The following is a 10,155-nucleotide window of genomic DNA, read 5'->3' on the forward strand; positions in this document are numbered from 1 at the left end:
GGTCAGGTGGCAGAAGACAGGAGCAAAGGGAAAGCTGAGGCTAGAGCCGTTTTGGAATTTCCATGGGGAAGGAAAGGCAGGGCAGAATAAACAGTCTAGGGTTGGCTAAAATGTTTGAATAACTTCAGCAGGCTATAAACTGTATGGGTGGTCACTAGTTGCCTGACACCTGGCCCTGGGATGATGAAGACAAAAGACTATTGTCTCCTAGGGTGGAGGGCCCGATAAAGCAGATATGGCTCTGGATTGGTTAGTTTGTATACCAAAGGCATGCTCCTAGCTGAGTACTTCGCTATATTTAAGAATTGGCTAGCCTCAGAAGGGACAGGCTATCCCCAGTCAGAAAGGTGTTTGTTTTTGTTTTTGTTTTTAAGATGTCAAAACATCATAATATACAGAAAATTAAAAAATATATATACAATACCTAAAGCTTGACAGTTTTCAAAGGGCTTTGATATGCATTATTTTACTCGATCCTATGTACTGGTTACACCACCTGGAACACAAATTTATTCAAGTATTATTTGCTGAATGAATGAGACCTGAGACAGTAGCCTAGGTTGGAGGATGGAGAAGAAATCATAGATTACAGTTGACTCTTGAACAACATGGGGGCTTGGGGCACTGACACCCCTGCCCAGTTGAAAAACCATGTATAATTTTGACTTCCCCCAAATGTAACTACTAATAGCCTGCTATTGACCAGAATCCCTACCAAAATAAACATGTAATGAACACATATTTTGTGGGTGACATGTATTATATACTGCATTTACAAGAAAGTAAGCTAAAAACAAGATAATCATTAGGAAGAGAAAATAGATTTACGATACCGTACAGCATTTATTTTTTAAAAGTCTGTGTGTAAGTAGACCACACAGTTCAAACCAGCACGGTTCAAGGGTCAGTTGTATTTTGTCTTGTTAGAGTGGAAAATATCAGTAGTTAGACTTCGAGAAACTAGGAGATACACATCTGGAATTCAAGAGAGAGAAAACCTAGGGCGATATCAGTACACTTTGGGAATTTAGTTTATTCAGAATGACTTAAAAATCAAAGTAATGTGGAGCTGTTTCATGACTACCATTGCTATAAACCTGACTTTATTAGAGAAAAATCCTCAAAAATCCATTTAGATTGAAATTCTTCCTCAGTCTGGCAAAGGCAAGACGAATTAAAATGTACTAGGTTGTAAGGATGATAATAAATACATACATAGCACCTTCTGTGTGCCAGGCACCCTTCTAAGCCCTCTGCCTCCATTAATTCATTAAGCCTCATAATAACTCTATGAGGTAAGTGTTATAATCATCTCTATTTACAGATAAGAGACATAAAGAACCGAGTAAAAGCTACTTGCAGCTAGATGAAAGAGGACTGGCTACCTTAGCATAACTTCCTATTATGGGACGTTCTTGTCCAAGCAGATAAAGTTGCAAACTATTTGTTTCAAGAACATCCTGAAAATTTATTTATCTGAAGAATAGACTGTTCAACTGTGAAAACCAGAATGCTTATCAAAGTGTTGTTTACTCATCGAGAGTTACTTCAAAACCCAAGGCTTGCTGAGTTCACCAAACTTAGACTATTATATCACAAACTTATTAAATCTCACCTTAAAGCAGACTGCCTAAACCTTATCAATATTCATCCTTGAAGTCCTTCTTCTGAGACACACTAAAATTTTATCAAGATGGAACTCTCCCTTACTGCAATAAGCAATGAACTTGGTTTTGCTTGACCAACAGGTTATTTTGGTGGGCTTTTCAGGGAGTTGGTAGTTAACAGAATCGAGGGATTAATGTCTCCTGTCCAGTGTTTGCTAACATGTCCATTGATTTTGTGTGGAAAAGGAAATAAATCCAGGATTTACCATCCAAATGGACACCCACCTCACTTGGGTAAAGTAGGTTAAGTTTTAAGTAAAACGAAGCAGAATTCTTTGTGTCTGTCACAGAGCCCAGCATAGCATTAAACTGAATTAAATATGAACATAGACTAAAAGACATAAGCATATACTTAAATGAGTACAGCCAAAAACATCATCCCAACTGGCCAGGTGACAATGAATGTTAGGGTGGAGGAAGGTCCCAGGAAGTGTCAGGCACAGAGATTAAAAATACTACTTTTGGGGGGGGGGCGCCTGGGTTTTTCAGTTGGTTAAGCGTCTGACTTTCAATTTCATCTCTTTATCATGAGATCAGGTCCCGCGTCAAGCTCTGCTTGGGATTCTTTCTCTCCCTCTCTCTCTGCCCTTACCCCACTCATGCTCCCTCTGTCTCTATCAAAATAAATAAACATTTTTAAAAAAGTATTACCTTTGAACTCAAAGATGGGTTTAAGTTTCTGGCTCCACTATATGCCAGAGATTTGACAAACAATTGATTTCCCTGAATCTCAGTAGCTCACCTGTAAAATAGGAACAATGTTAGTACCTACATCACTGAGTTAATATGAGGACTGAAAGGGACTGTGTATGCCAAGAGTTTATCACAGTGTAATTGGTGGTATTTATTGTTATTATTATAATTCACTGCAGGATTTTAGGGCTTGGGGAGAGGGAAGATAAGATCAGTGATACCCTTGAAGGGGAATGGAGAATTCAAAGAGAAGTAACAAAATGTCTTACAAGCTTGGGATTCAGGATAGATTTTTCCAAAGTCATCTGGTATTTTTCTGGGAAGGCTGGTGACCAAGGCCAGAAGGGTAGTTTCCCAGCTAAACTCTCTCTCCATGTACTATAGCACTGTTTACCTCTCCATAGGGCTGCCTATGCAGAGTTTAGGACTGTAGCAGAAGTTTGACCTTAAAAGTTTAAGAATGTAGAACCCTGAGAGAGAGATGAAATCTGTCAGTGAGAAACACCTACGTGTTTTGTGGGGATATGTAGGAGGTGAGTATTGTTGTTTTTTAGATGTTATCACTGGTGATGCGAAACAACATGAGCTCACTGAGTCCAAGGTTGTTCTTTTCCAAATTTGCTTACTCACCAACCAAGCCAGTCCTTCCCAGAAGTATGGAGAGGAGGGGTTAAGTGATCCCAGTGCCTACTGCTTGCCACACCAGTTTGCTATCTGGCCTCCATCGATGAATAATCTTGGGGAGGGAGGTCATACTTCTCATTATTTGTAGAACTACAGAGCTAATGTTTATTTTGTATTTACCATGTATCCCCAGGGGCTGCTGCTTGGTGTGCATCATTGATTTATTTTCATTTTTATTTATTTATGTGTTTATTTGAGGCACAAGAACCAAGTTTTTTATTTGTTCATTTCTTGAATTTGCAGTATTCCTTGATGACATCCTTGCTTGGCCTGAGATTCTTTGCCATAGTCATCAACCACCACATGACTGCAACCAACCACTTTGCAGGGTTTTCCCTCTTTGTCAGTTTGACGGAGGCACACTTGTTCCCCTAGTTTTTTGATGTCATTGACCTTAACTAGGTTGCTTTGGCGTTCAGCACAAAGGGCCTCCGCCAACTTGACAGACATATAGCCTCATCATAGTTGGATGCACATTCACAAAGATGGGCTTGATGCTTGTCTAAGGCTTTGGCAGCTTTGCAAGTGCCATGTGGTAGGCCATCAATTCCACGTGCTTGGCCATCGTGGATGAGGGTGGTCTTCAGTACCTCTCGTAAAGCAGTGTTAATGCCCATTACACCTCCAGCAGCAATGTCTTCCTCAGCCATGGCAGGTGGGTTAAGGCTGGAGCCGAATCTTGAGTGCCCCCAACCTTCCACTTGCGTGTGACTGGAAGGGGCCGGGACAGAGCGCGTCATCTCATTTAATCCTTCTCACAAAAGTTACCAGTTATTATTACCCCCATCGTTGAACTCCTACTTGACTTGTGGTTTCTTATGAAGTACTCCCAACTTGGTGAAAGAGCCCTGGGGTCAAGAAAACTCAACAATTGTAAGCAGACAGGAGAAACGTGGTGTGGTGTTTGCATGCCGTAACAGAGAAGAGTATAGAGAATCAACACTAATGAATTCAAAGCAGAAGTAACAGGGTAGAAGGATGGCAGGGTGAAGAAGAAAGGCTAAGGGCTTCTATTTTAACAGTGTGGCCTTAAGCAGTACCTACACATTCAGGGAAGGGTCTCTAAGCATAAAGATGGGAAGTCATGACTATGAGACCGGAAAGGGTGAACTATTGTCTGATTCTAATGTCCCACTTGGAAAGCTGAACAGTTTTCAGGCCCTAAATGAATTATTGGACCAAGATAAAGGTGTAAAATAGAATACTTTTATATTTATTATATTATTATATTTATATAATTATATAATTTATAATTATTTTTTAAAATAATTAGGATTAGAATAAATCTTAAATTAGAATCATTAGAATATTCTAATTCTAAATCTAAATTAGAATATTTTTATGTTTATTAAATTATATAACATTATTATATTTATTGTATTTATATAAAACTTCCAGTTTTATCTTGTATGACTTGCCTTTTAAGTTAAAACCATCTTAAGATGCAGTTCACATGAGTCTTAATAGTTTTAATTCCACCTCTCATCTCTTTATAAGAAATAGGAAACTGATTCATTTCTGTGTTAGTTAACACCAAACCCTTTCTCAGCAATATTTAAAATGTAAATAAAAGTTCTTCAAGAGTAACCCAAAGGCAACAGCTGAGCTGTGCCAATGTTGTGAGGTAAACATAAATCCTTCCACAAATGTTCTAACTTGTTGAACTGTGGATTTCCAAGTTTCAAATGCAAAGGATCCATTAAGCAATCTTAAAAGAGAGGACACCGCCCTAGAAAAACTGAGATTTGCCAAATTCTTCATACCTCTTTCGGGAACTTACCTGACATTCCTGAGTGTCTTCTATGGGCAGTGATCTGTGCAAGCCTCCATAGGGATACAGAAATGGATGAACATGAATTTGGACAAAAATTACAATGCAAATTAGGGAATGAGTCAGTGGCAAACTATACAAAGTTTAAAGAAATTAGAGAAGGGAGAGAGTGTTAGATGGAAGGCCTTAGAATGTAGGTGGGATTTGAATTTGGTCTTTGATGGGTAAGTGGGTTGAGGTGATGGGGTGGGGGGCAGGGGTAGGGGTTTGGAGTAAGTAGAATGGCTAGCCTATTTTTTTTGTTTATTTATTTATTTTGAGGAGGGGTGGACAGAGAGAGAGAGAGAGAGAGAGAATCTCAAGCAGGCTGTGCAGTCAGTGCAGAGCCCAATGTGGGACTCGAACTCACGAACCGTAAGATCATGATCTATGGCGAAATCAAGAAATGGACACTTAACTGCCTGAGCCACCCAGGAGCCCAAACAGCATGTTTTGACTGAAGTGGAAATTATAGCTGTCTGGCCCCGATGATAGTGTGGTGCTATAAACTCACTGGTTTGCTTTCTAAAGTGAGCCATTAAAAATTAGGTAAAGTGATTTTCTTTACTGTCACTGAAAAATGTGAAAAGTGTCATTGCCAGATATATCCCTCTGCCCTCTAGACACACTCTCCACCTTTCTTCTCCTCCAAAGACTGGTGTTAAGGATCTTCCTTACCTTTTGGTTTGGTCAGTGGGGTGACCTGTAAAAGATCCAAGGAAAAGAGGTGCATGTAGTGAAGGAATTTATTTCCCTTCTTGCAGGGTCATCCTGGACTATTTCAGCCCACACAAGAATTTCACAACACCTTTTGGCCTTTGGGTTCCGAAATCCTTCTCCTCTTCTGGTTGGGTGTAGGGGTGCAAACATCCTAGTACTACTGTGACCCTATTCCCTACACCCTGTCATGCCTTTGTAAAAAGTCCCTTTATTAAACCTTCCTCAAGTTATCCTAAAATAAGCATATTCTCTTTTCTCCGCGGAGACCTCCATCAGACCGGAGCTACAGATACACCGGGCCTCTCCTCACCTCAATCCCAGGAGGAGCACCAAGGGCCTCTCTTTATGCTACGGGGTCCCACACTCCAGGCCAAAGTCTATTGGAAGGATATATTGACACCTGAGCAAAATTAGACCAATCGGATACTCAGGGGGAGTTTACATTAAGAAATTCTTCATATGGACTAGAGGAGGTGAAACCCTTTTTGCACATTAAGTGGACTGAGAGGCAGAGAAAGTTGGTCTGTAGAGACATTTTACTTATTGAAGTTGTCTGAGTTTAATGGTTTTTCAGTCCTTGGTTCCAGTCCCTCTTGACAGCCAAGTAAACTCTCATCCCTAGGTCCTGTGAGGTAACTCTTGTTTTCTTATACAAGTACCACATACACACATTCACGCATGCGCGCACAAGCACACGGTTTTGTTGGTTTAAGCGCGTTCAAGTTATTTGCTGTTACTTCCAGCCAGAGACACTTAACTAATAGAAGACTTGCTACATATAATCCCAGTTACCACTTACAGAGTACTTCGTGTATACCAGACTCCAGCATGACTTATCTTGTTTCATGTTCTCACCTTCTCTGAGAAGTTGTTTTCCCGTGACCCAGACTTTCACTTTCTTGGCTTAAAAGTTCTTTCCGAGGACTCCCTCTCTGTGACCCTCATTTTTTTTCTGGGTGTCTCTCCCAAGGGGTGCCTCATTAAATGGTTTCTGATGGCCAAATGCCGAAGGGAGAGCTTTCCCCATACCACCAACACGCACTTCTCAGACACAGGCTGGGTGTCCTACAATGGAACTCGATTCTGACACCATCCGGCCCCAGAGATAGCATCCGATCCCACAGGTAAATGGCTCAGTCCTGCAGGATCATCCTCCATTTCAGACACCAGTTGCAAGCCCAGGTTTTTACCTGTACTTCTGACTGACCAGCTCTAAATTAGAGGTTCTCAGTGCCCCCCCTTGGGTTGGATTCATTTGTCAGAGCAGCTCAAAGAGCTCGGGAAACCCGTTTACTCATTAGATTACCCATTTATTGCAAAGGATTTTACAGGATACAAATCAACAGCCAGATGAAGAGAGGCATAGGCAAGGAATGGGCAGAGCGCACAGAGCTTCCATGATCTTCCAAGTTCACCTCTTCCCCGAATCTCCTCGTGCTCACCCATCCTGAAGCTCTCTGCACCCTGGCCTTTGGGTCTTTATGGAGGCTTCGTTACACTGGCATGGTTAATTAAATTTTTTGCCATTGCTAATTGAACTCAATTTTTAGCCCTTCTTGCCCCCTCAATGGGGCGGTGGCAGGGGGCGGGGGCGAGGTGCTGAAAGGGGCTGAAAAGGTTCTAACCCTTAGGCATGGTTAGTTGCCTTGGTAACCAACCCCCATCCCTAGGTGCTTTCCAAAAGTTACCTTATTAACATAAATCGGGGGTGGTGGAAAGGGGCTTCTTATGAACAACAAGACATCCATTTCACCTTTACTGTCTGAAGCGATTTCATGAATTAAGGACAAAAGACCAAACATTATGACAAAAGATGCTCCCACTGCTCTTATCGCTCAGTAAATTCCAAGGATTTGGGCTGCCGTGAGCCAGGAACCATGGATGAAGACCAAATATATGGTCTTCTCATATGATGAATTCTGTTCGTTTTCTTCATCACAGATGTCAGTGCACACCGTGAAAATGACAACAGCTACATCCAACATTCCATCTGCGGATGCCACCAAACGTTCTAGTCCTCAGGGTGCCCAAACATTCCTAAGTTTGATGAGAAGAGAGAACGTCTTGTCTCCCTCTGTGTCAACTTGGCCCTTTAGCAGTTCTCCATGGGGCCAGAGGCTCCTAAATTCTCCTGAGGAGATCCATGAGCTAATTGGTAGAGCTTCTCAACCCGGCACCGCAGCACAGGTTATGTGGCATATTGATTCCCCTGGCCCCTGGAACAGCCTGATGGGGACCGGCTGACTAGAGCCCCAGCACTAACCTTGAGCAGTCTTATTTCATCAATCCCGGTGTGGTCTACAGATGTTACCATTTTCTGTAAATACCACGTCAGGAAACTAGCCATGCGCACAAAACCCCTACCCTGTGCCGGTAACAGGAGATGCAAATCCTGTCTGGACCAGGTCAACAATAGGCATTGCGCCATTACTCGATGCTTGCCTCTTCTGTTTTCTGGTTTCTCTTCTCTGTTAGAAAATGAAACTTGCATGCAAATGAAGAAGCAGATTGTGGTGTGTGTACGAGTGTGTGGATGTGTATATGTATGTATCATTAGGGAACAAGAAAGGTGTCGTCTGTACTGCCATTAGCCAGCCCCAAATGCCTTATTATATATACCGTCCCACTCTGACCAACATGGAGACAGTCATGGAGAGTTAGGTCACCTACCTGACGTTACACACTAAGTGAAAGATCCCGGATTTCAGTTGAGGCCCGCTCAGCTCTGGCGACATATGCCCCATTCCACATTATTGCCACATCCCATCTTTCTGGTGCTCCATTGATTAGGCTAAGACCTTCAACTCTCCATTTAGAGAACAGACTCTGGGGCGGCTGCGGAGATGCCCCCCTTAGAAGCCTCTTCAAGACGCAACTGTCACAAGGAATGCAGTCAGGCCACAGCCTCCATCCAGCTGCAGCCACTTTGGGGTTTGGCGCAACGCTTGGGGCAAAGACGCACCCTCTCCCGGTAGCTCCGGCCAGTGACTGAGCATGCGTGGCAGCGCTACTGGGGCCCGTCCCCTTTGTTCAACCTGACACTCCTCTGGAGGAAATCTGTGAGCTGGAGCCCTTGTTGGGTTGGTCAGGGTGGTCTTAGACCTGCACTCTCGTCAAAAGGCCCGCTGGGTCGGGCTCCCTTTCCCTTTTATCATTCATAGGCATTACCCCCAACAGATCTCTTAGACTTCTGACTCTGTCTCAGTGTCTGCTTCCTGACACAGACTCCCTGAGGGAAGGGCCGTGCCACAGCACCTAGCACAGTACTTTGTACCTAACGAGTTTCACGGAGCTTTTTTTTTTTTTTTTAATGACTAAGCATGGTAGCAATGAGCAGTTCCAATGTCTTCTTGTACTAGTTCTGGGGAAACACTGCGCCCAAAGGCCCAGAATGCTACAGGTCAGGAAGGCTTTAGAGCATCGGGCCACCTGCAGCGTTTAAATGAAGATCCCTGGGTCCCATGCTCAAGGATTTTGCCTCAGTGGCATGTAGGGCCAGGACACTCCATGTTTAGCAAGCACCCCTCATGTGTTTAAAGCCAGGCGGTCCTCAGCCCTCTCTTGAGAATGACTACACAGCTCTAAAGTTCTCCCCTTTCCCCACCACTACCACATTCGGTGGCATGGGTGTGCCCATGAATTTGGAGACTCTTGGCTTAATCTAGGATTAGGATTTTCTTTATCTCCTGGATATGTTCCAGTCTTCACTTAAAAATGAGTAGGTCCCCAAGGGTAGAGTGTAAAGATTGCCTTGAACTTGGAAGAGACACTCATTGGCGGTACTATCAGCTGACATCTGGATGTGGGCTGGGATTAAGAAAGGTAAGCAAGGCAGTTAGCCTCAGGTCACAGTGTGGATCGCTGACGTGTGAGTCGTCGATGTAGGAGTTTAGTCTAGTCCAGCCCCACTTTGTTATTTAAGCAGAATGTCTTCCATTCATCTCTATCCTTCCTTCAGAGGTTACCTCAAATACCCCTTTCTGGCTCCTCCAAGTGCACACCTTTTCCCAAGATCCCCTCCCCCTCATACTTCCTTCCACAACAGTACATTATACTTAAATTGCTTACTTTACGTATCTTTCTTTACCCATGCCCGTGAAAATTCTTTGGGATTGAAGTACAATTCTTTTCATCTCTCCATTCCAGTGCCTACCTCAGGTGGTACTTAAAAATGGGAGGAGCTCCACTGATGGGATGGAGGGGTGGAGGGAAAGACGGAGGATGGGAAAAAAAATCAAAGGTCAGAGAATGAACGCAGGAATGACCTCAGATGACCAGATACCTTCATTTCAGTGCTTCATCTGACTAGCTTCCCACACACATCTCCAATATCACATTGACGTAAAAATAAATGACTATGAAATATATATTTATTTTCTTTGTGGTTTCAACTGATTTGAATTTACTTTAAGCAAATTGAAAATATTTGTGAGGACATTTTTTTAAAAGTAAAATTTAAAAAATGCCTAGTCAAGATGAAAATTTGGATTACGGGAGGTAGTGTGTTAATAGCAGGCTTTGGAATCGATTGGTCTGAGGTTAAAATCCTGCCTTGTTATTACTTACTTATGTAGCTTCAGG

The 10,155-nt window shown here is 42.8% G+C and overlaps 1 pseudogene; it reads right to left on the reverse strand.

Annotated features, from left to right (window-relative positions):
* Positions 1 to 1,063: 1,063 nt before the first annotated feature.
* Positions 1,064 to 4,168, reverse strand: LOC128311051 (40S ribosomal protein S12-like; annotated as a pseudogene).
* Positions 4,169 to 10,155: the final 5,987 nt, after the last annotated feature.

This window comes from Acinonyx jubatus, chromosome B4, assembly GCF_027475565.1.
Source record: "Acinonyx jubatus isolate Ajub_Pintada_27869175 chromosome B4, VMU_Ajub_asm_v1.0, whole genome shotgun sequence".
NCBI classification, from domain to species: Eukaryota; Metazoa; Chordata; class Mammalia; order Carnivora; family Felidae; genus Acinonyx; species Acinonyx jubatus.